The sequence below is a fragment of the Pezoporus flaviventris genome, unplaced genomic scaffold (genome assembly GCF_033815535.1).
Source record: "Pezoporus flaviventris isolate CSIRO_AGI_PZ_B2104156 unplaced genomic scaffold, CSIRO_AGI_Pfla_v1 ptg000066l, whole genome shotgun sequence".
Lineage (NCBI taxonomy): Eukaryota > Metazoa > Chordata > Aves > Psittaciformes > Psittacidae > Pezoporus > Pezoporus flaviventris.
In genome coordinates this window covers 24,585,991-24,612,695 of record NW_026892614.1, presented here as the reverse complement: position 1 = coordinate 24,612,695, position 26,705 = coordinate 24,585,991, and the positions used below count along the sequence as shown (strand labels likewise).

At 41.8% G+C, this 26,705-nt stretch overlaps 1 protein-coding gene across 2 annotated transcripts in view; it reads right to left on the bottom strand.

The window, feature by feature from the left end:
* Positions 1 to 25,607, bottom strand: part of TIAM2 (TIAM Rac1 associated GEF 2) — a 134,664-nt gene extending 109,057 nt beyond the window's left edge. Inside the window, exons 1-2 of one of the 2 annotated variants that reach the window (XM_061471592.1) lie at positions 25,483 to 25,607; positions 1,760 to 1,848 (exon numbers count right to left, since the gene is read on the bottom strand). The gene's annotated coding sequence lies outside the window, so the exon portion shown is untranslated. Of the gene's footprint in view, positions 1 to 1,759; positions 1,849 to 12,593; positions 12,737 to 25,482 lie in introns of those variants that run through there. The other variant, XM_061471593.1, reaches the window with a different exon arrangement.
* Between the last annotated feature and the right edge of the window lie 1,098 nt (positions 25,608 to 26,705).

The window sequence follows — 26,705 nt, the reverse complement described above, 5'->3', positions numbered from 1 at the left end:
AGATGTTCTGCTCAATAAACTAAAAGAAATACATTGTTTATCCATTTTAAAGACAGCTCAGATTTCAAAAATACAGAACTTGCCACAACTAGAGATTAACAAGCCATGAAAGCATCATGTGTAAACGTACATATGAACGTGCCAAATTAAGAATTTGCTAAAATTAGGTACAATCATACAAATGTTTAAACAAGAATGATTCAGCATAATGTGGTTCAGCATAATTCGGCGCAAGCACGATGACAGCTTCTCAGCTGCAAAACTAAGCTTGTCACATTAATTAACCAAGGAGAAGCAACCCAGCTCTATGAAGACAACTAGTACCCAGTACAAAATAAATTTAACACACTCACTACTACCATACATAGGTGACCCTTAGCATAGCAGCACAAGTTGCTCCAAACCCTCCCATGCTGATGAAGGCCAGTTTCCATACATACAGGATATGAACACAGCAAAAGCCTACAGTCAGGGATGCCAGACACTGGTCTGGTTTTCTCCTACCACAAATCAGTTCACGTTTAAAGCTCTGGTTTATCACCAGGGAGGTAAGTGGGTTGGTTCACTCTGCCCTCCCTTCCCACTTCCCTCCCCAGGCCACACATGAAGGTAATATGATTGCATAATAAGAATCAGACGAAATGCCATTTACTGCTTCATGCACATACAATAGCTGTGCTCAGTTGGGGGCCTCTTTGCATGGAAACCACATGAGGAGGCAACCCCAAAACCCTCCTTTTCCAAGACTCTTCCCCTCAGATGGCAGCTAGACGCAATAGCACTTAGCTTTGAGGCATCTTATGCCACCTGAAAAGACAACTAATGCTTCTTGTCATTTTTCCAGAACAGAACAAACACAGTTTTGAAAAGAGAAGGAAAGGTCACACACAATCCCCCACAGGCAGGGTACAGCCTCTTTATGCCCATTCATACAGCCAGGGAAGTGATGAATTCGTGGCACTGCTACTTGCAATTTAACTGGGCATGAGTCACTTTCTAGATGTAAACAAACATTTTTGTTATGCAGCTAATTACTCAACTGCAGATGAGATACTTCAGCAACAAAGAACAAGACCCTAGGCACCAATTTCACTTACAGTGAAGCATGTATACCAGATTTACATGACAGTGATCCCACCACTGTCCAAGAAACTTTATCCATTTGGAGCAAAGCATTTGAGCCACAAGGGCAGCAAATAGAGACTGTAAGCAAGGCCAGGCAGCAGCCAGGTTCTGCATTTGCTGGGAAAATGAGCACATCTAGCCCAAAACATCAAACCAGCAGATGGAGGAAGCTGAAGAAATTCAAGGTCATCGAGGGAAACACTTTTATCCTGGCCCTGAGATAAATCAAGACAGTGCTGTCTCAATAAAGTGATAGTTGAAAAGAGGACTTGGATGTTAAAGAAAAGGAGAAGATCAATCCTACTGCTGGATTCCAGCTGCCTGCTGAAGAGGGAGCTTTATATAGTCACCATAAAGGAACAACGCTTCCTCAAAGAAATGCTTCATTCTTTAGGTCATTCTGCTTCCTAATGTAAACAACCCAAACAGCAAACCAGTACCAAAAAGCAGGCCACTATTTTACACAGGAAATGTTACTGAGATCAACTGCTGACTTTCCTTTAAAAAAAAAAAAAAAAAAATAGCTTAAGGACTGATATCTGTTTGTTGGTCTGGCCTCTTGGGTCCTTGAATCCACTTTATTATGCCCAAAGAAAAGTCTTTTAAGGACACTTGAAAATATACTGGCACATACTCCATGACGGAAAGTTATTCTTTTGCTCTTCATTCCTCTGAGACAATCCCAGGAAGCTGCAACTCTTGAGATCTCCTGATCAGCTTCTCCTATAATCACAGTCGAGCAGCAAGGTCAAAAAGGAAACAGTAGCCATAAAACAATTTTTAACACTGCTATTATTTTTTTATTTTTTTGTCTCTAAGAATTACATTGCAAGTAAGACCAAAAAAAAAAAAAAAAGTGCAGTTTCTCTCAAAAAGGAAGCATTTCTCCACTTAGATTTCAAAGGTTTTTCTTTCTTTTTAGCTTTAATGCTTTTTTCCCTTCGAGAGAGCGAGGAAAAAATACACACACACACACACACACACACAGAAAAAAAAATACATACACACAGAGAAAAGAATCCCAGCCAGCTTCCTGTCCTGGTTTGCATCAACAGTGTCATGAAATGAAGAACGACATAATATGCAATAGTTCCCCCGGCTTTGAAAAACATATGTTAGGGTGGTGCATACGCTCTAGAATACTGCAGCCAGAGTACTTAACTGGAACACTCAGGTTTTCATTTGTGAAAAACTTCAGAAAAGCATTTTAAGCATAAGTTTAACTTTTAACATATCTTTATCCTACTGAGGTCCTGTACCTTGAAATACAGCTGAAGGCTTAACTGATGCTTACTCCTTGTAAAAAACATTATTTTGATGAATTTTCTTCCGCATTCCTGAAGGTGAACTCTCAGCTGGACCAAAATTAGCATGAGGTAGCTTACCGCAGAGCTAGCATTTCACACTCAGTTAAGAATTTTCTTCAGATTAGCTTGGACAAACTGTGTCCTTGAAGGTGCAAGAGTATTAGACAAACAGTACAGAACTGTACCCTTGCTGTGCACCTTTCTGCCTATATTCTCCATGAGAGTGTTGAGCTGTGCGGGTAGGGCAAAGGCATCAAGGAGTCCAAGGAACACTAGCTAAAGCCTGGAACTGCACAAATAAATGACAAGCAGGGTTTTGTCCACTTTCCTTGTAAGGTCATCATGTCCAACCCATTTTTCTTCCCCTCCCATAACGAAAAAGCACAAGGCAAGTTACATGCAAGTCTTTTAAGAGAAGAGCATAGAGACTCCAAACATGATCTGACCCCTCTTCCCCACTGTCCCCAGTCAATGTCCCAAAAATCGGGGACCCAAGCTTTGCAGAAATCAGTATATATCAACACATGCCACTTTTGACAAAGCTTTTTAAAATTCTTTTTAACTATTCCAACTACTTGGTGCTGCAGCAGCCAGCACACGTGGGTTCTTCTCTTGTTTTCATGGCAATCTTGATGTGCTTTCCCTCACTGATGTCTGAGGAGGCATAGCATACAGCAAAGGTGGTCGGGTTAATCACTTAGCAGTCCTAAACTGCAGAATCCCTTGTTTTGATAAGGATGTATGTTTCATGTTATTTCTTCCATTATGCAGCCATTAGTTGGAACCTGGGGAACCTGCAGACTGGGCAGGAACCAGGGAGAAGGGAGATGACAAAGGTACTCCAGATGATGAATTTTGCATGGCTGAGAAGTGTCATGAAACTCAGTGCACATGCACTGTATAGGGAGGGGGTGACTAAGAGCGGGCGATAGCTTTAAGTCCTTCTCCATCCTGCCCAATAAATATGTGTCTGACAGATCCCCACAGGCCTGTATATCATTCTCTCTTTCTGTAATTAGGAGACCAGCTGCAATTCCTTGGCCAGAGCCCCGCCAAGCTTCCCATGCTCCTTCCACAACTTCTCCACTAAACAATACTAAGAAGCAAAGAAACTGAACACAAAATTTAGCATGTGACAAACTCTTCCATGTGTGACCTCTGCACCACACAACCTGTGAATCTATGTGAGAACGACTTTCTGCATAAGGTCACAACAAGAAAAAAAGATGGACCTGGACAATCTATGAACTGTTTCCTACCCAGCCCTTCCCATTTTCCTGCTTCTCCACACATCATCTACCATTTCTGCTCAATTTAAATGAACAAGAAGCAAAGATCCCAAGATATATATGTGCCATCTAGAGAAGGGTAGTTCCTTGTTTGGTTCAGGTGAAGATACAGCTAGTTATATTCTTACTGGTGGGAATCATATGGCCCCAGGAAATATTTTTACAGAGCATGAGAACTTAATCCCTGAAGCAGGAAGAGGCCAGTGTCAGAACTCGCTTCCGTTCTGTATATCCAAGATAATGAAATATAGCTTTTGCAGTGTTTCCCCTTCCTCTTTCCTCCAAGGAGAAAGCTACTCTTTCAGGAATTTGCTGGTACCTTGAGACTGGCCATTGGATATAGCAATTGCTTGCAAGAGGCTGGAAACTGGAAGTAAATCTAAACAGTGCATGCCAGTCTGCCACCAGTGAGTTTAGGAAGAGTTAACTTTAACTGCTGTCCCATGTATCATCCATCTGCTGCTCCCCCTATTTCCTCCTGGAACACTCCATTTAAAATAAAACATTTAAAAAAGGAAATATCACAGATCAAAATGATTCCCCAGCAGGCACTGAACTGTGCTACACAGGCACCAGCAGATTTGATTAAATCCTGTGAGCTCGTTTTACCCTCAAAGCTTGGCACCATTTTGAATTTAATTCTTTCAAAGAAAAGGTAAGAAACCCAGGACAGGTGCTGAGGGGCTGCTACAGCACTGCCTGGAAAGGTCACCAGTCTGACTGCTGCCCCTTCTAGTGCTGCTCTGCTGTAGTAACAGGAATCAAGACTTACCCATCCAAGTCCATGCTTTTGGAAAGCAACAGTGGGGATGCTCCTAAATCCATTTCAAAGTTTGTTTCACCATAAGTCTGTATAGTTTCCATGATAAGCAGCACATTTCGTCACCAACCTAACTCTGAAAATACCAGACACTGCTGAAGTAGCTTCTTATCAGTACAGTGAATTGGCAGTGCAAACACAAACAACTAAACTCATCACTCCCTCCTGCTCCCATCCCGAGTCCCACATCCCATTTCCTCACTCATCTTTAGTCATGTCCCCAGCATGTTCATCAGGGAGCAGCACTCAATATTAAATCCAGGGCCCCTTCAAACCTAGCCAGATGGATAAGAATAGGTCATATTTTTAATGGAGCTTGAGAAGACCATTCAGAAGAGATGAAAGGACAGTGGACAAAAAAAATACATGTTTGATTCTACCTCAGTCTTTCAAGATAGCGATCAGACAGCGGGTTAGTTTTGTACAGGATATAAAGGGGGGAATCATGCTCCACACTCCTACAGACTACACGCTCTTATCACTGTAACTGCTCTGCTGTTATAATGATAGTCTCAGTGTCCAGAACTAGTTAAAAAACAAATGACTGCTGGGAATGACAAGTCTGTCAAGACATTAGGCTGCTGTGAAGCCAAGTGCACTTAAAAACAGTCCATGCCACAACTCTTACAGGAATCCAGTTCTGTCCTATAACAAGATATGGCAGATCATATGTTTGCTGTAAGACACAAAATACTGGTAAAGGGCTTTCTAGGCTTCCTAACAGATGCTCTAACCTCTAAAAGCTTGGCAGGATGGTGAAATCGCGTTGCTGTGCTCCCCTGGTAGGTGCACACTCTGCGCTGGGGTGCGGGCATGCTGGATTCTGCAGCTCCTGGACCCCTCAATGGGGAATGTCCAAGTGGCAAAGCCTGCATCTGCAATGTGCCAAGAGGGAAGGCCACTGTGGTAAACAGGCAGCTAGGGATCAGAGGGTGAAGAAGCAGATGGCCACAGGACTACCTAGTGCACCACAGCAACATTCTGCCACCACCATCCCACATGTACCAGGGGTTCATGAGCATGACTGTGCAAAGATGGCAGGTCCTGGTCTTTCTTGCAAGCCGTAAATTCATTACACAGCTCTAGCCCTCTAAAGTTATAGATAACACATTAGAAAACACTAACAAGATCAGGCCCCTAGGGTGAGATTAGGCTCCACCTATGCCTTAGAGGATACCAGGCCCATCCAAAATCACCCCCAAGAAGTTATCTAAAGACTTAGGTAATCAATTTGGTCCGCTGCTCAGTGTCCTTTGCCCCCAGTTATTCATCACTGCCCTGCCTAATTCACCATAAAGGAATTCCTGAGGAACTGCCCTGCCGTCAGGAAGGCTCTGTTTATTCAAAGGCAAGACCAAAAACCACCAATAATTGAATGATTTCACTTGGCACAGACTGCTTAATTTAAGCAGATTTCTTTAGCAGAGCAACAGCTTTGAGGTGGAAAAAATTAAAACATTAAAAAAAAAAAAAAGGAAAGAAAAAGAGGCCATGTGCCCTAAGTGCTATGCTTTGCTGTGGACCCTTCAGCATTCCTGCAGAAAGCACATGCTGCAGCAAGAAGAACCACTGCAAGTTCAGGGCTTCTGGTCCCCATTGGCTTTATACTTTATATCACATTTCTGGAGTGCTGGGTGTGACCAGTGGAGAAACTGGTTCCTGTCCATAACTTTTGATTAACTTATGCTATTGTCCCTTACTTTTACATTTTAAGATAGGGCCGTTCCTGTCACAAAATGTCTGAACCACATTGGCCAATACTGGCAAAATACAAATTATTAAAACAACAAATGCATTAGCACTCATATATAGTCTTTTTAATAGCAGTATAATATTATTTTTCTTCCTCAACACTTTCTACCCCATTTTATATGCGCTGCAAGCAGCCACTCTACACATCAGAAATACCAGCCACTATAAGGCAAACAAGCTGTTTATGTTTGCAAATGGTATTAGGACTCGATATTTGCAGAGCTGTGATATAATGCATTAGAAAGAGCTTTCATTGCTTTATTTAGGTAATTTCTGTTTAACCTTTTCATTTCCTATCCCCCTCAGAAATTCAGAAAACAAAAGTGATGCGCTAAAGCTATAGCAGAGACTCGGAAAGAAAGGTGCACATTTAAAGTATTTCAACTCTAACCCAGTGATTACAGCACAAACCTAGCATTTCATTTCCCAAAACATAGCACAGGACAATACAGGATTAAAACTAAATAGGAGGACATTTGATAGAAAGCTAGAGGAAAATTGGAAGTGTACCCCACAAGTTCTGCAGCATAATAATCTCTCTGCGATAATACCTTCCCCTTTCTTGCAAAGTCACATGAAAACATAGGTTGCATAGACACAAATAGATACTCCTACCACAGCCACTTGGCTGTATTATATCACCAAGTTTAGCATTTGTCACTAGTCACATCTCTAAAAAAGCGTCACTGTGGGAGTCCTTTCCAAGAAACCCTTCTGCAGCATGTTGTTCCTGGCCTGTACCACGTACTTAGTGTCAGAAAAGCAAAATAATCATTTCCAAATTATTTGTATGAAAGCTTCACACTCTATCAATTAAAGCAGGAAATGGGATGTTAAAGAAAAAGCTCACACCTAGATTTTTCCATAAAACCTTTGCTATTAATATACCCAGATTCACTCCATGCTGTGTTTATGATTAGAAGCCCTTGCGGAAACATCAGCTGGTTAATAATCATCTACATCTGTCACAGTATCCCATTTATGCCTCAGCCTACATCCTTCCATTGTTTTATTACCTACCTTTGATAAATGATTGTCAGAATTATTTCCTCTCTGTTTGCAGGAATAACCTGAAGATGAAAGGCAAGAAAATAAAACCCAAAAAGGTGGCGCTGACTTGGAGTATAATTGGGATGGCACATAAAGAAGATTCTTAAAGGTCTCGTGCATTGTTCTGCCAGTAAAACAGAGTGTTCATTAACTAGGTTAATGACTATCCCCCAAGTTCTGAAGGGTCTGACTGACCAGCCCCAGGTGATCTGCCCTTTCTCAGGGTTCATCCCAGCAGCAAAACCCCGTGACCCCAGCAGCTGAGGGCACAGATGATTCACTCGGGAGCCACCAGTGCTGTTGGCCACTGCCCCAGTGCTGGCAGGAGGCCAAGGCAGCAGGTCTCTGCCGGACCCCTAATCAAGCCCCTGTCCTGGGGATATTTATATATAACCCATGATAACACAGCTACCTAGCCTGCAAGAGGAACCAAGCCCAGAAACCCCTGCAGATGTCTGTCAGGTAAATGCACAGCTTGTTCAGTACTGTCATGACCAGTGACATCAAAACCTCTGTTCTGTTGGATTCTTAACTGGGAAAAAAGCTAGAGATCTCAGTGGTTCCACAGACTGAAATAAATTGGTGGGACAAAAATGCAGTCTATCACTTTCACAAGAAAAAAGGGAGAGAAAAGGACATTTTGCAGGTAACAGAGACCTACAACCACATCTATAGCTAGGGCAGTTTCCAGACTGATTTGCCCCATTTTACAATCTGTTTTCTTATTTAAAATGAAGCACGTGACCAATTTCCCCCAGAGGTAACACAACATCATCTGATCACTCAGGAGCCTGGGGGCTGTCCTGGCGGATTGAGGAAAGCCCAAGCAGTCTGAGGGGGGGTATGTAAGCACAAGGCTACACAGCTTCTTTGTGAAGTCTTTGCAAGGACAAAACCGGCTCATGTCTCATGCTCCCTGCCTTAAAGGAGATTTGGTTCCCCTTCCTTTGATGCCCTCAAGAGGGAAGCATCTAAGATGGTTTGGGTTGATGGGTAACATTATCACAAAATGCTATAAGAGAACAACTAGCACTATTGAAATTTAATGAATGGTGATGGTAATGGAGGTAACATTGCCAGTGTCAGATGTCAAACAGTCAGATTGCAGAGTTAACCAGAGGCAAAACACGTTTCCAGCTGCCAGGTGAGAAGCAGAAGAAAGAAGGTTCTTAAGTACATATAACGGGTGTCTAACGGTGATCAGCAATCTACTAGAAACTTGCTGCTGAGATTATTCAACTGATCCACTAAAAAGTCACTAAGAACAAGCAAACATTGCTGAAAGCAGTGTTTCAGGATGCTTGTCAGGCTAGCTTTTGATGATGCCTGCTGCATATTAGTGCTTTTGGGTGCATCAAATGCCTTAAAAGAAAACAATTACAGTGTGCAGAGTATTATCTGAGCCTCCATTTGTGAGGAAGACAAACACTGGTTCCACTGAAACCACCTCATGTTTTGGTTTGCCATTGAAAAAGGCAGTTAATTTTTCCAAAGTGCTTTAATTAATCAAGCCTTAAACACAAACATTTGACCAAGGGAGAATAAAACATTAAAACAAAACAGCATTGTTTTGTATGGTGTGGAACAGGAGATATATTTGTGATTTATACATGAAAGAAAACAGTTGTTCAGTGTTAGGGGGGTGGAAATTGCAATTTTCCATAGCCGGTGCGGGATGCAGCCCACCTAGCCTAGCTTCCTGCTGAGCAGTGAAGGCACTGGCATTTTCTAATCAAAGTGTATTAAGGACAGATAGTTCAACTTGACTCAGAGCTCTGCGCCATAAGTGGGAGTAGAAGAACACGCTGCCTGAAGCTTTTTTGTAGGTAGGCAGACAGGGCAACAGTACCTTGCTCCTTGCCTGCAAACAAAAGCACTCACCAAAACAAAAACCTCTGCCAGCATACCTGAGAAAGAGAGGAAGGACTGAGGAGTAGCCAGAGCAGATGGAATAAAAGAAGAGAGCAGCATATGACAGTCTGGCCCTTGGACTCAGCAGAGCATAAGTGGATGGTCAGCTGCACCTTAAGACCTTGGTGGCACTGAGCCCTGCAATTCACAAAGATCTTGCCTGCTGCCCACACCCTCATGGACCACACAGTCACACTCTGGCTGTTACATGCTCACTTCTGGCTACTTGTGAGTTCGTGACAGCATCATTGCCAGTAAGAATAAAACTGTACACTCCCCAGCTTAATTAAGTGCATACAAATGTTCAATTCCAAGTTTCATCAAAATGTTGACGTTTCTAAAAAAATATGTCTCATATCTTTCCCCATCTCCTCTCTGCTCCACACTTGAACTCTGAGCAGCCTCGCAGTAGCAGAAGCACAGGAGCCCCAGCCCAGTCCAACACTGGGCACAGGCACCTGCACAAGCAAGCCACTGGCAGAGCAGAGCACGGCCACCAGCTGAACACCAGGTACGACCACGTCCATTTTTATACAAACATCCAAACCCAAGAGCTGGCTTTCAGAAAGGAAAGCAGAAGCTGTCACCAGGACTGCTCCTCTGCACCCCACTAAACCCCCAGCACTTTGTCACCTTGCAGGTGACCCAGCAGCCCACCCTGGCTTCTCTCAAAGCTGCACAAAACTGTCCTGGGAGCTGCCCTGGAAATAAACTAGTCCATATGAAAAACAAGAGCTGGAGACTTACTATATACACCAATCAAATATTGTGCACCACAACCACATCATTTAATAATCCTGGATCTTATGAGGTAAGGAAAGAGAGGCAGATACTGTCCTACAGCAGTTAAACAGATTGCTTTGATCAGTATTTCACAGAAGAAAATTATAAAGCAACAGCATCTATTCAGACTCGTGGTGTCCCTCTCAAGGTTTTCAAGATAATTCAGAAGAAACAACCAGTTCCTGCATGCCCAAGTACACAGCTGCAACAGGCAATGGAGACTGCCTTCCAACACAACTACTTCTGTACAAGGGAGTGAGAAAACATCAGGTACTACAGTGTCTACAGTGTCAACAACTACCTAAATTCTGGATTTAGATTAATTTCACTTTAATGAACCACGATTTGAGAAACCACAGTTAAAAAACACACACACAAAACAAAGACTTGCTCAGAAGACCACCAGGAAGGAGCTCCTGGGCTTCAAATACCAGTGATTTGCACCTCACATTTAGCTTCTCCAATGGCAAATTGAAAAGAATATTACTTAATCTATCTGGGAGGAGCTGTTAAGACTGTGATTAACAAGCAGGTCTAACAAGGCCAACCACATAACTGGACAAGACCATTTCTTTGTAAATACTGCAGGTAACCCCATCTCTATGAGCAGCATTAGCTCAGTAGACAAAACAGTCTGCAAATAAAAGACAGTTCATACTGTAATTCACACTGTGTTCACATTCATATTCTAATTCATCATAAATATCTCTACCATTGTTCATGCAGCCTATCAAGATGCACCTCAACAGAAGCGTGCATCACAGCTTCACAGGAATGCTGGTGGAAGGTTTTTGCTCTCACTATGAATGCTGATACTACTACCAAGGATGACTTTGCAAGAAGGCAGAGTGTAGTAATCCTGGATGAGTTTTCTGCATCTGGAAAAGGGAGAGGTTTCCTCTTCTGAATCTGCTGCAAACGTATGAACCTCCTGGATCAGCTTCTTATCTCTGAGTTCTCACCACTTTTTGCAGGTTTACATTTGCTACCAATATGTGAACAAGCTGCTGTGGTCTGTAAAAACAACTCGTTGGGAAACATCTTGGAAATTTCCAAACATTTCTTACATAAATTAAAAAAAAAAAAAATACAAAAACTGTGTTAACTAAAGGCTTTGATAATACCGTACTGGTTAAGCCCTGTAAGAAGTACAGGGTGACAGACCACAAAAGCTTTTGCCTTTTTTATGCCATTTTTATGTCGTACGAAAATTAAAGCAGCTTCAAAACAAAAAACAAAACTTTTGTGTGCTTGCGTACCACCCCCGTCTCAAACAAATGTTCTGCAGCCCTTCACACATCAGAACAATGGCTCCCCAAGTGACGGAAACGGCACCATCCAAGAATCCCAGCAACACTAATACTGCAGCGTTTCCTGAAACCGCTACAAGCCATAAACAACCAAGGAGAAGTCAGCCTGAAATGCCATTTTGACTCCATCTGTGCAGCAACGGAACAGTGCACAAGAGCCAGCATTTGCTCCTGTTTGGGTACAGCACATGGCTCTGCCACACAGGCCAAACCTTGCCAAAGTGCCGCCTGGACACCCACTGCATGGCTCTTCTGCGCTGGGCACCTCCAGCAGTGAGCAGAGGGGAGTGGGATTAATCTCCTCTGATCCAAGACAGCTCTGTAAATTAACCAGTAATCCAAATTCCTGCTACAGTTAGTGGAATGACCCAGGCATTTCAGAGACTAATTCATCCTCTTTTAAATAAGTGCCAGAGAAAGCTGGGGGCTTGTATTAGCTGGTCTCTTCTGAGTAATCTTGCAGCAAGAACATATGCATGCATCCTCTCTTGCTATGAAAATACAAGATATAACCTACTCCATGAGGTGGTTTTAGTTTTGTTGAGTTTGGTTTGTTGTTTTGTGTTGTGTTTTTTTTTTCCCCAGTAACATACTCATCAACACTTTCAACTGCTACTTTTCCTGGAAATGAGCCTTTCCTCTTTTGTGACAAGTTGCACATCTTGCAGTAACTGAAAAAGGAGAGCACCAGATAAGGGTATCCTGTCTGCCCTGAAATAATTCTCCTGCTCCCTTTTCCAAGAAGATAATAAACATCTGTGCATAGGGACATTACTAGATGAAAGCTACCTCTCTAACGAAAAACCTAATTAAAATCTCAAACAATTTCTAGGTAGAAGAATCCTCATGGATGTAGTCCAATGTAGCAATTCAGGTATGTTACAACCTGAGCAACAAGGGGGTGCCGTCGAGCTGCCCAAATTACTGGCAATATTTGCTTCTCATCTCATTGGCTTTTTGCTCACCAAGTAATTATAAAACACAAACTACACCATGCATTGATTCTCTCTTCCGTGCTTCCCAGATTCTTCTTCCAGCTATTTTTTCCATCACCTCCTCTTCCCATCTCCCCTTACTTTCACATCAGCACCACAAATTTCATCTGCTGAACAATTCTCCATTCCCACTCCCACCCTTGCAGAAGTCCCCCTTCTTTGACACATGGCTGCTCCCACCACCCCACCTACTCCTCTATTCCCTACCTCCCATTCTGAACACAGCCCGAGAATGAGCACCCAAAACGCACCCAGTTATCCGCATGAGGTGACGTGACAGGTCGGGTTGTGACCCCTTGGTTCACCCAGAGCAGCTTTTTACTGCGAACACTAGGTTGAAGCTGGCTGCCTGGGAACATCAGTAGCAAGTGAGGCTGAGCTCCTGGCAGAGGGGAGCTCCTCCGCTGCACCACCCTGACTGTTACAACTACCTAGCTCTCCTCATGCTCTTATCTCACCACATCACTTGTCTGTTGCAACCTGGCCTTTAGGATACGGGTAACGTGTTCTACTACAGCTGCCTGCTACAAATCTCTCATAGGAAAATAACTAAGGACGTCTGTGCCTATGCCTGCGAGACAGCCAGATGGCCATGCTGTCATCCTGTGGGCTTATGTGGGCTTTCTCCCACTCACATCCTTGGATTTCAAGTTCCTCTGCCCCCCCTGACTAGCAGGAGCATCAGCTTCTATTATATTTAGTCCGTCTGTGCAATGGCATCAAAACTAGCTTTGAGTAATGTTTGAATAATTTTTGCTTCCACTGTAACAGTTTACTAAAGAAACAAAATGAAGCAGTGAATATGAGCGATATATTATGCAGAGACAGCTCTGAAGCTCTAAAATCAGACAATAAACCAAGATCAGCTTTCCCCTGTAATATAAAGTTATTGGTAGATAGCTGCCTCTCAGGCTAAATGCACCATAACACCCGAGTTGCTGAGTTTTTGTTGCCCTGAAAACAGAAAAGGCAAGCACAAATGTGTCCTAACCACCAGCCAAGAAGAGCAGAGGGCCTCCAGAACTGAACCATCACACAACTGTGGCATACAGGAGAGCAGAGCAAGGTGCTGCCTGCGCCCCTTGCACCAGACCTTTCCCCGACTGCTTCAAAGTCTTGAACCTGGGAGAAGGTCACCGTCAGGCCCTTTTGTAAGGGCATTAAGAATGGCTCAGCCCAGACAATTGTTCATGTGTTTTCGTACCCACCTTCAAGGGCAGGATATCTTCCCAGCAGCTCAGCCCCTCCAATAGGCTCTCCAGTGGGTGTCAGGTCACAAAAGGGAAACCCTGGGAGGGACCCCCTTTCCTGCAGCAGCTCTAACAGCTCCTGGCTGCTATCTGGTGACCCAGGCAGACCCCAGCATCGATTACAGCTGCCAACAGCAACCCCAGCAAAGACCACACTGCTCCCTGACACACCCGATACTGCACAGCCAGTCTCCAAATGCTCTACTATCTTACCAAAAATGCCTGAATGCATTTTGATGCAGGAACTCTACATCAGCACAAGGCCCAAGAGCCCTCTCAAAAGTGCAAGGAAGGATATTTGACCTGTAGAAGCCAAGCACAGAAACACAAGCCCCACCACCCAATTAAACAGATAAATGCATCATAACATTTTGTAATTATATCCATCTACCATTTTCCTTTCTCCTGCTAGAAATATCCCAACTGTGTATTTGCTGAATTACACCAATAAACTTCTCTGAACATGTGACATATTCTTGATCAAAACCAACAGCTCCATCCCGTGTCTTTCACACCGGTACAACTGGGAACCAAAATGAAGTCCATGTTATAACACTCGGCTGAAAAGCACGCCCTATAAGTTAGTCACAGAATGACAAGCCTGGAGAGTAGCTGTCGTGGTTTAAACCCAGCCAGACAGCTTGTTCACTCTGGGGCTGAGGCACACCAGGTCGACTAAGGAGGGGTGAACCAGCCCGGGTCGGAGAGGGTGGATACTGTCCTGGTCAAAACACAACGCTGCACCAGCTACCAAGAAGGAGAAAAATTGACTGCTACTGCTAAACCCAGGGCAGTATCCCAAATAATTTCCTTAAATAAATGGAAATTAATTTACATTTCCTTTCCTCATTCAAATCATCATTTTTATGTTGTTGGTTTTATTTTTTCTTTTAGTACTTTTTCTTTTATTTTCAGGTATGCCTGAAGTAGGAATGACACTACAACTACAAAGACACAGGCACAAAATGAGTCAGCAATATTTTAAAGAAAAATAAAATATTGATTTTTTTTAAATTATTAAAGATGATAATTAGTTCATCAATAGTGTTGGAACTTTTAGAGAACTGCTTTGTTCAGTTACGTAAAAGAAAGACATAGGCAATTTGAAGAAATGAAAAAGCAAGAACAAACCTAATTAGAAAAGAACAAAATATGGAACACATAATATTCTTCCAGTATATAAAAGTCTGTTATCGCTTGATTTGGGATCAGCTGTTGGTCAGCCTCATCAAGAATAGATGAGAAATAAAATAGCTTGATTTTCAGCAGTGAAACCTTTGTATAGATGTCAGCGAAAGCTTTCTAAGTATAAGGACATCTAAGATCAAGCTACTTTAGAAAGGGTACATATACAGACAAATGAGTAAAAGAGGCAACATGGCAGGGAAATGACGTATTATCCCTTACAATGGTGCTAAAAGCCTCTAGCAACTGACTGCGCCAACAAGAAACAAAAAGTGATTGTTGCAAGTGTCAGCAGGTTGGATCCATTTTTCACAGAAATAGGCAAAAGCAATCATTTCCAAATAAATAACGCACAGCTTACAAGTAATGTCTTTGAAACTTTGTAATACTGTATTCACTTTAAAATAGCCTGTTCAGATTTAGACTGCATTTGGGGGAAAATCACAGTATAAATTTTCCATACACTCCTTGCATAAGTGTTTGGAAAGAAATATCCACTAGCTGACAGCACAGTTCTGCTTTTTTTTTTTTCTCTAATGAAAACTGATCTTCATGACAAAGTCAGTTTTCTGTATGACAGATTATTTTGTTACTTTTTAGCCAAAAACTAAGCTACCACTTCACTCTAACACTTGCTCTTTTCTTTCCACAGTCTAGACAGAAGACTGTAACTACAGTGATTCTGTAGTTACACAGATCTCCAAATCCTTTCAGTTATAAAACCTGGGGTTTAAAATTTTAAAACATTTTAACTAATGATGTGATTCTGACCAGGACTGTCAATAAATGTGTTTGCTGCAGGAGCAACACTCAGAAACACAATCAGAGATTGCCATCTCTGTCCCAGTAGGGAAAATCTTCCTCAAGTTACCAAGGGCAGGGGGAGAAAGGAAAAAAAAACAGTGGATGAATGCTGACCCAGGTCTCATTGAAGGTAAAATCCCCACAGTGTTCAATGATGCCAAGACCTTGATAGGGAAATTACTACAGTTTTCCACTATCATAACTACCTAAAAAAATCAGGCTGTTTATTGCTGGTACCACCTGCTACTGCCTGGCAAAGCATGTTCAAACCATATACAAGGCATCATAATGAGCCGGGCTTTTCATTTTCAAATCGAGAAGTGCTGTGTTGAAGAGGCAAAATTATCCCCACTTGAGGGCAGGGGAGTGGAAGGGGGAAGACAGGGAAAGATGGACACATGGACAAGAGGGCTTCTCTCAGCAGAATGGTAGCCAAGGGATGGATGGGGCTCAGCTACCCCAAGCTCTGTTGTTGCATCTTTTCTTGCAGGCTGCACACTTAATGCAGCAAGAAAGGATTTCATGTTGTACATTGTTTGTCAAAACACACGCAGAAAAGCAGCAGCTGGTAAAGCACCATATATTGCTTATTGCATCGCATTCTGCTGGAATCTGGAAGAGGATGTGGTGGGTCAGGCTCACAAGTCCACTTATCAGAACCAGTCTCCATCAGTGACCAGCAGCAGCAGAGTCAAAACAAGGTTTGGGGGGAATTACAAAATTCAGTAACCATGAAGCAGTCTACCACAGATTGAGGCCTATTACCTTTTATTTAAAACAAAAATATGTGAACTAATGTTCCTTTAAAAGGAAAGAAAAAAAAAAAAAAAAAAATCAGTCACGTAACCTGTATTATTCAGGAAATCAAACTGGATGATCACAGTGACCACCTCTGGCCTTGCAATACATTAATTTTAAAAAATTATCAAAAGTCAATTTCACTCTGTTTTATCCCATGAAGTCCAAAGAGCTTAGGAAACTACCCTTCATCTCCTGGATTTTACTATAAATCTTCCTTTATTGATTCTACAAAAGCTTTGGAAATCAAATATCTTTTCATTCTGTGAATAATCAAAACTTTGTTCAACACTATGGCTTTTATTCCAACACACATAAATAGCTCCTTGACTTGCACAAAACCTGAAACCACTTTAATCAATCAGCTATATATAGTCTGGATAAATACTGATGTTGAGGTTCTGGGTATACAGCCAATCCTGTGCTATTTGCTAATACTTTGATCTAAATTCACATTATTTTAAGAAGAAATGAAAAATAATCTGGGGGGAACAAAGACCACAGTAAAGAAATTTGAGCCTGTTAAAGCTAGAGGATATGCACATTAGCTAAAAATTCAACTAGTTCCAAAAGCGTTTCAAAAGACAGAAATACATTTAGACTTAACACAAAATGAGAACACAAATATCCATAAATTTGTTATTTTGTTACTCCCACAGGAATTCACTCTCAATTTTCCAGAAACCTACCACTATATTAAGTATTTTTAATAGCATTAGTAGACAGCACTACAGTCTTAATGCGTGTGTACATAACATACTGCTCCATTTTCTATGGCAGCGTTATAGCACAGGTGATTTATATCTGCGTAACAGAAAGAGCTATTCTGTATAAATATCACAGGAAATGACACACAGGAAATAAACCAACACAGACATCTTACAACCATTTCCTAAGCTCTAGTGCAGCAATCTGCTGAGCTCCTGAAACAACCCAGATGCTGCTGACGCAAGGAATGAACAAGCACTAAAAAGGCTTTCCTCTCCCAGCACGGTTTCTGGGTCCTGAGAGGATAAAAGGATGAACAAGGCAACAAGTTATGGCACAGTTAGTTATTTGCCACCTGGAAATATGCTTTATTGGGTATTAACTTTTCAGGACTGCCATGGTTCATCTGCAGTGGCTATGGACAGATGGGGGGACCTGTAGCAGCTGTGAAAACAAGAAAGGTGAAGATCAATGTGCGGTGAATGCTCAAGTAATGGCTGGGGAAAAGAAGGCCACATGGAAAAAAGTTGCAGTAAGCCTCATGCCAGAGCTTTCTCATCTTCTCATCTGTCTCCCTCATGAAAGGGGGCTTATAAGAAAGATGGGAATAGACTTTTTAGTAGGGCCTGTAGCAACGGACAAAGGATAATGGTTTTAAACTAAAGAACGCTAAATTCAGACTAGATACAGGGAAGGAATTTCTTACAACAAGGGTGGCAAAACACCGGAACAGGTTGCCCAGAAATATGGTAGATGCCCCATCCCTTGAAACATTCAAGATCAGCTCAGACATGGTTCTGAGCAACACGATCTAGTTGAAGATGTCTCTGTTCATTGCAGGGGGCTTGGACAAGATGTCCTTTCCCTTCCAACGCAAACCACTCTGTGAACTACCCCCACATCCATTCAGATAGCACCATGTTAGCATGTGTTACTCTGCTCTAATGTTCAAAAGCATCCACTCACTTCCCACAAGCTCCCCACTGCATTAGGTAGTAGACAGAGGAAAAAAAAAAAAAATCGGCCCCTGCCCTCGAGAACACTTAATTCAGGTTACAGCAAGATACCAAGAGCTATAAAGAGGAGACTGCTTTTCAGTTGGGTTTGCCAGCATGCAACAGAAGACATGTCCTGGAAGCCAGATGAACACAATAACACTTTAACATGGATTTTATTAAGAAATGCTAGGACATAGCTCATAAAGGTTTAACTGAATGCACAGTAAAGAGAACTGCTTTTCATCTAAGTAAGTTTTACCAGTTAAAAATAGCCAGAAGATGGAGAAATAGCTCAGCCTACTATCTCACTACTGCTCAATATTCTATTCCCACTCACCCTTCATACAGCCTTTTAATAGAAATTAAAATAAATGAAAGCCACATATGCAGATACATATACAATACATTTAAACAAATGCATCTGACATTAGTGTCCTAGGCTAAGAATCAGTATAAGAATTTTTTATACTATTATTTTATAGAAAAAAAAAGCAGAAGTATTCTATATGAATCCACATACGGAGGTCTAAGCATGCAGATTACACTGGCACACACTTTAAATGTAATTATTTCTTCCCATTTTTTCTTACCCACTAGAAGAATTAACTAGGGCTCTTTCAAGATAGCAATCAGGAGAACATCCATGTAATTCCATTACACTTGTTTGTTTTTTTTTCTGAAACAGAAGTCCTTTCCTCAAAACATTTCATGTGCAATTTTACCATTATGTACCCGTAGCTGGTGAAATATCTAAAGCACATCAGTTAAGCAGCAAAGAAATACATTACTAGTTTTACTACTGTATAGCTTCAAAGTCAAAAGATACTGTTAATTCTTTTCCTAAGCAGAAGTCAGTCTGCCAGTCAAAATGCCCTTTCCTGTAGAAAAAAGAACGAAGTTTTGAGAAAACCAGTACAAAATTTGCTGTAATTAGGTGAAACTTCCCACTGTAAAGTATAATTTTCTTCAGGTAACTGAAAACCAGGGAATCATAAAATACACACATGCTGTGTAAACACACAAACCATATTAAAAACACCATTGTCCCAGTAAAGCTGATGGCAAACTTCCTACTAACTTCAATAGCAACAGGATTTCATCCATTGTGCCAACTCATCAAGCAGAAAAGAGTAAAGAAAAAACTTTGCAACCTAAAACTAAACCAACAAATAATCACCACTTCTGATGCCTTCAATCTTCCAGGCAACTTCTGCCCCTCCCTCTGACGTGACAACAAGCTGATGGTTCAATGCTTAGGTAGTTGATTTACTGGTCCCTGTGATACAGATTTGGAACATGCCTGGCCCCTTCCACCGTTTCATGCCCAGCAAAACAGAACACAGCAGCTCTTACATCAGTTGCATTTTAATAGTGCAAGAAAGGATCCACAACATTAAACCTCAGTTTTGCAGTGACTCAATCCAGAGCACTGCGCTTCCTAAAACTGGGGGTTTCTTTTGGTTTTGTTTTTTTAAGGCTAGAGGGAAGTTCCTCAGCAATCAGTGTGCAAGATCCCTTATCGCCTTATCAGCAATGCAGGAAAGTGGGTGGCACCATTTGTTTTCCATTCAAATTCCACTAGGGTCCCAAATGAAAGGGAGTTCTGCAATTATATTGTCACCTCTTCAAATACACTGCACAAACTTCAAAGGAAGAACATTTCTGGAAAACAACTGGCTTAGTAGGCCCAAAGGGAGAAATATACCTAAAGGCCAAATGTCTTTCATAAGATACTGGACTCTAACAGCAGCTGTTACTCATGCACAAACTACCCACTTCTGGGCAACATAAACAGCAAATGTATCAGCATATGAAAAGCAGAGCTTTCTTGCACGACCTTAATGAATGAGCCGAGGAGCTGTAGCTACATTTACCAGCCCAGCTACCTGAAAACTAAGTCCTGCAGCTTCCACCAGATCAGTGTTGCTACAGGGTAGTGCTTATAAAACCCCCAAATTTAGCATACCTAATTTGTTTGTTTGCTTTTTAATTTTGTGTATCAATCTTTATATTCTGAATCCCAACAAGAGGCTAGACAGAACAGCAATAAAATTTCAGGTCACATATAAGCATACTACATGGACCATGCACTAAGTTTGCTTGTAACAGCAAATATAAAGAGGCAACATTTTCTTAAATGCTGTCTTTTAGAGAGAAAACATACACCACAAATTTCTTTTCAATACTGCCCACAATGCTTTTAAAAGACATCAAAGGTTGTGCAAGACATGAGCATGTGAACAAGAAACACTGACTCTCTTTTGAAGTGGGGACACTCAATATCCATTATTTTCTTTTCTGGATCTTCTATTTCCAATATCGTTTTACTGTCCTATTTGACATTATCCTTTATTAGACAGCCATCGGTTTTGAAATATGTAACATACATTTTAAGGGATTAGTTCTATACACAAGACTGTAGGGAACATGTGATGAACATAATTTTAAGAAGAAAAACATAACCAACGGCAGACTTTTCTGACATATCAGAATAGAAGATAATATATCAGTACATCACACTGTAAGGTTTCACAAGACACTGGAAAGAGAGAGCAGAAATGAGAGCTCATCCTTACCAGAAGGAATACATCTCTGAGCAGACAAAAAGCAGCAGCTGTTGGTACCTCCAGCAGGGATTTCCAGAGCAAAATGTCCATTTCATGACAGTGATAAGGCTCAGGTGGGAGAACAATGATCTACCTCGACTGACAGTGAGCTCAGCTAAAATGCCTCTTGGAGAAATAGAAACACAAATACTCCTTGTGCTGCTGTGTTCACACATAGAATACCACTGTTTATGTTCAAGGCCTGGATATATCAATCGGGAAAAACCTGGGGTGATGCTCAAGGCATATCAGCTACGCCACTTACACGTACCAAAACCCTGCCACCTTATGTTACAGCGAAGGAGGATAAGCTCTCCAGCATGATGGATGAGATACATCTTGCTGACCACAGAGCAATAGCAGGCACACAGGTAGTTATCGTAGTGGGGCTGCAGGTCAGCTCCCTGTGCTTCCCCAGGAAGTTGCATTCCCCTTCCCATAACACACCCCAACATCTCCATAAGGGAAAGGTGCCACTTCGCTCCTTTCACCCCAGCATCTTCCCACCAGTCCCAGCTTACAGAAGTGTCAAACTGAATATATGTAACAGGGAGAGCAGCCCTATTGCTGGAGGGTAACATCATTAAACTTTGTCAGGCGTTTGCCTAACTTTTTGGTGTCACCTTTACTAAGGCTGATGATCCTTGCTACCTGCATAGTAGAGTTGTCAGGCAGTGGAGGATGAAGCTGTGCAGAGAACACCAAGGCAACGGGGAAATTAATGTATAAATAGAAAATAAGGGTAGACAATAACTACAGCTAGCCAGCTTTGGAGATAGAAATATTACCTCAACTACAAACATTTAGGATCTTATATATTCCTTCTAAAATTTCACTGCAAAAAATGCATACACCAGATTGACTTTTTAGGAAATCAGTTACTCAGCTGTATTGAATTTATCCACCTTTGCCTGTCAGTAAGAAATTGTTTCCTGAATACAGAGCTTTAACAGCAGGCTACAAGGTTTCCCTCAGCAGACCAATATTTTCTTCTTCCTCGCACTTCTCCTCCTGTACACTGCGCCTGAACATCAGCCACAGGGGCTTGTCCAAAGAGCTACAAAACTTCCTTCTGCCATCTCCCTATCTTGTTTCACATGAAGTTTGAATGTACACTGTACTAACCTTACATGTTCCTGAGAGAGTTTTTAAGTCTGCTCTGTTCCATGGTTTATGTGAAGGCACTGGTGAGTATTCTCCTCATGTTTGATTGGCTTCCTGATCATTCTATCACAAATGCATTTCTACACACACACACGGAGTGTTTCTACACACACACCCCGGGCCCAGGTCTACAAATTTGTGGCATTTTCTCATGCGATCAACCACATGAGTAAGACTTTCACTTGAAAAGGACATAAAGAACCAAACCTTGTTTTTAATTACTTTAACCTAAGAACAATTTGTTACATGAGTTTACAGATGGAGTTATGACCATATCTTAATTAAACATCTGAGTCCACAGTCTTACTGCATATGCCAGCAATGTCTGAGCCATAATTAAACAGCTATTAAAGTAAGCACACAGTGACCTACTTAATTATGCATCAGCAATGCTTCAGAAGAGGCTCCTCTGAAAAATTAGGTGTCCATCTTCCTCAGGCTATACCACCACTGAAGATCCCACGTGAACACATACCAGTAAGTACTTCACTCTTACTACCTTCAGCGTGTTCGTATCTCATGCTAACCAGCTCTCTTTCTAACTCAGGCTTTCTAAAGCTCACACATGCACAACAAGTCATTCGTCAGAGCAGCCTTAGAGTCAGTGTAATATGGGTGTCCGTGCTTGTGTCCTCTGAGTGGTGCCCAGAGGCAGAGCAACACTTTGAAGCCTATGTGCAATGGGCAGCAAGCAGGTTCTTCGGCTGCACAAACCAGGAGCCCTCAGAACCAGATCCCACCACCCTGCAAAGGGAATGGTCTATGTGCCTTTGTCCTGTGGGAACTCCAGCAGCAAGAAAGAGCTTGCTCCTGCATAGCCCAAGGAAACATACCTTGACAGGTACCTTCTTATTGCCCAGCGCACATTGTCCCTTTCCAAGCACACTCTAGGCTGGTAAATTAGCACAGGGTCAGCAGGATATTAATGCCTTCTTCATGAGATTAAGTTTTAAAGCACCTCTATCTCCAGCACATACTTTATTGGAATACCTGAGGAAGTTCAAGCGGTTATTAACAATAACACAGTCTGCACACCTCTGCCTGTACAGGCTATCTGCTTTAACAAAATTCAGCTGCAACATAAATGCAGGAACAACCAAACGTTTCTGTGATTCTCTGAGTAATTTCAGGTTGTAAAACTGAACAGATGGCACTTGTGAGCTTTAGTCAATATCTTGGACTTTTTAATTAGATTCTTGTTCAAGTCAGTCTGCTGGTCTATAGCAGGAGACCCCAGGTTTCAAAGCAACCTTAGGAATCCCATTGCTCTGCCTGCTAGAAACCACTACATCAGAGAACTGCTGCAGGCCCAGCTCCTGCTGTGTTCACCCCAGGAACTGGTCAGCAGGTAATTAAAAGAGCAGAATTAAAGGGATAGCCCAAAAACACAGCTACGCCTTAGCCAAAATGCAAATTAATGCTTTAATGCACTGTACTGCTTTATAATTTTAGGATGCTCTCGGTATGTTTATCATTAGGAATCTGCATACTGTAATTATGTCTTCCATGTCTTCGCATAGTTCTCAAATTCACCTTCTTCCACTGACAAACTCGCACTCGGTTTTCACTGCTTTTTGGAAAGCTGCATGTGATCACAAGCAAAATGAAACAAAACATACTGGCTGCTGAAAAGCTGAACAACTTGCAAGGCAACACACTGTGCATCTATCCCAGTGCACCGAAACGTGGTGAAAACCACCAGCACGCTCTGACAGTTGTAGGACATAATGCTCCAACAGACATTAGTCTCATTATACTTTAGAATCAAGTCCAATACTTCCTTTCCCCAGTACAGATCAAACAAAACCAAAACCCAAGCCCCCACCAGATTGAATAACATGACAAATTACAACTTTTTATGAGTGCTGCACTATCTAAAATCTCAGTGACACTTTTAACCTGAGGCAATAAAGCATGGCACAACACACTGGAACAGTAAGTCTAGTTGTATCAATCACAGTGGCACAGCATCACAGCTGTCCTTTTATCAAAATCAGTTACCAGTTGCTTCTTTTGGGGTGGGTTGTTTGTATTACTTAACCTTTTTGAGGAGGGAAAACTCAAAAACTCAGAAGAACTTCTAGACTGTTGTACTCATGTTCAACATAACACTGATGACTCCTGAAAATCCATTTTCATTTTATAATATATTCTGAATGTATAAGCTAGTATTAAAAATAACCTGTCTGTTTTAGAAAAGAACAGGCTAAATACTCTGCTAACCAAACAGCAGCAAATACAGAGCTTGTGCATATTTGCTTCTGTGGCACTGGTGTCCTAAGTTCCTTTGAAATGGCGAAACTTTGAAGTCATTGCAAAATTAGCAATGCTCCATTATGTACCGATTTTGAGAGAGATGAGTGGGTTACAAAATAAACTAAATACATATTTTTTAACTGTTTGAATATTATATAACAATCAGCTCTAACAGTCACCTGCCTGGTGTTCATCAGTCAGAAAAAACCTGCAGCTTGGAGAGTTCCCTTGTTTATTCAGCATCATCTTGCCCCAAAGCATTTTTGTCAGGCAAGAAGAGCAATCTTGTCCTAGCAAGGGATGAGACCAAATCCCTCTGAAACTGCAGCCCTCACCAGCGGATGTGCTTAAACTCCCGGGGAATGAGAATGAACTGGATGTGCTGAGGTCCAACCCTACTCCCTAGGACTTTGTGATGTGCAAAACTGCCCATAGGCCTAAACTTCCTAAAAGCTGGCTTTGTCAAGGTTGCCCAGTGGATTCCTGCTACAAAGCCCAAACACATATGAATTTTGTGTTAACTAGTAGCATACATGATGTAGCAGATAGTATAATAATGGCAAACAATGCTGAAGCAATTGAAAATAATGAAAAGTTGAATAAAAACTCTCATCACCCTTTTCTAAAGCATCATGATTAACCCTTTTTAAATCTCTAAACCAACCCTTTTATTTCACATGACAAAACTAAAGGGGGTGGAGGAAACCTGCCCTCCCATAAGCTCAGTTGCACCAGGTCTTTCAAGCACCCAACCAAAGTGTCTCTCTCTCATGTGCAATGCATAAAGAGTTGTGACTACAGCAGAAAAACATCTGATGATCACCAGAACAAAACTTTATCACTGCTCTGTCCTTCAGGGACAGTGAGACATCAGGAGTAGGGCATCTCTTTGCTGATAATTTTCTGTCTAATTCTGGAATGATACAGTCCACACCAGAAACTGCTGATCTCTTCCCCCTCCATTGACAGACAGGCATCTACCACATCACAGGACTCTTAATAGCTGGGCAGGAAAAAGCCTAAAGCCCTCCCTCTCCCTCCTTCAGCATAGAAAACTCCATCTATGCTATTTACAGATTTGGATGCTTGTCAGCCTGAAGTTTTGTAAATACAACCTATTTTGAAGTCAGAGGCATTAAAAGTTGGATGAATGCCTTAAGAGAAACAATTCAGATAGCCTACATTTCCCCAAGAGCTGGTGCTCGCTATTGGTTTACTCTAAAACTTCAAAGGCAACCAGCCAAAACGAAATGGTAAGACCCGGGGACTATGGCAAATTTTAAGCTGGATGTACCTGGACCTTGGTCTATAACGTTTCATAACCCAATTTATACATTCAGAAATAAACAAACCAAGAAAATAAAAACAAACCTTGCATGCTATTTGCTCTCTGCATGCCTTGTTTCCCTATGCATCCTGGGGTGGAAGCACAGAGGAAGGGTGGGATGTATTCTTAATGCTGTCCTTGCAGCTCCACGAACTGAAGAACTTTTTGCTGTAAGTCTCTGTTTTGGTAGCACTGGCAATCTGAAAAACAAAAACTGTTTTGTTAACAGGTATATCCCTAGATACATCAGAAGTAAGTTTCATTCTGAAACACTGCCAAGTAAATCATTAACCTCTCCCATGCAAAGGCAACAACTCACATGTGAAAAAAAGGGCATAGAAACATCTCTGCTCAATTCATATCTCAATTTACATGTTCTGTGAAGACAGCTCACAAGCAGCAGCTAAAAGCTTTCTGTACAGAAAGGAAAGCTGGAAACTGATAATGCAACACATTACAAACACGTGCTTCAAGAGGAGCTTTCATTAAGCTGGTTTATGGCTGTTTCCCAGGTTTCTATCTGGGAAACATATCAGCCAGGAAAGGCTGTTTGAAATAGGCCAGCACTATCACCGTCCCTTTTCTACAGTGGTGGCACTGACCATGAATGATCCCTGCACCACATGACTGCGATTCATGCAAGATAACCTTCAGGTCCATTCCCCCATATTTTCTTCTTTAAAGCTTCTTACATTCCAGGACTGGACAGACCATCAAAAGCCCAGGCAGGACCTCTACAAAATAGCTGCACCTCAGCTAAAAAGATCTCCCATGGAAGTTTTCTTGCACCAGCCGAGCCAGCCTCTGAAAAGCTGGTCACTGCTTTTGAACAAACTGATATGGACGAGACAGCTGCTTTTTTGCCCACATCACCTGAAAATGGTGAGACAGAAGACATAGCCACTCTTCCAGTTCAATGCAAATACACTGAAGATGGTGTCTAACTAAGCTCCCAAAAGCTGGCAAGGAGAACTTTGTGCTGTACAAAGTCTGTCATTCCCATGCTGCAAAGTGTCAGACTGTACAACAATATTTTCTGAGAGGTTTAAATTAGCACAGCTGATTTTCAGCAGCTTCTTCACGGCACACAGCACCTTGTCATAAAAATATCCTTATTTCTACAACAGTTAAGCTGACATACCACAGAATTAAAACCAACACAAGGATTTTATCGTACTCATGCTTCAAAAGGCACATCTTACTGAGAAGCCTGGTGATGGAGCCAACATACAGCAAAATTAAAATGTTATGTATGAGTACGTAAAAT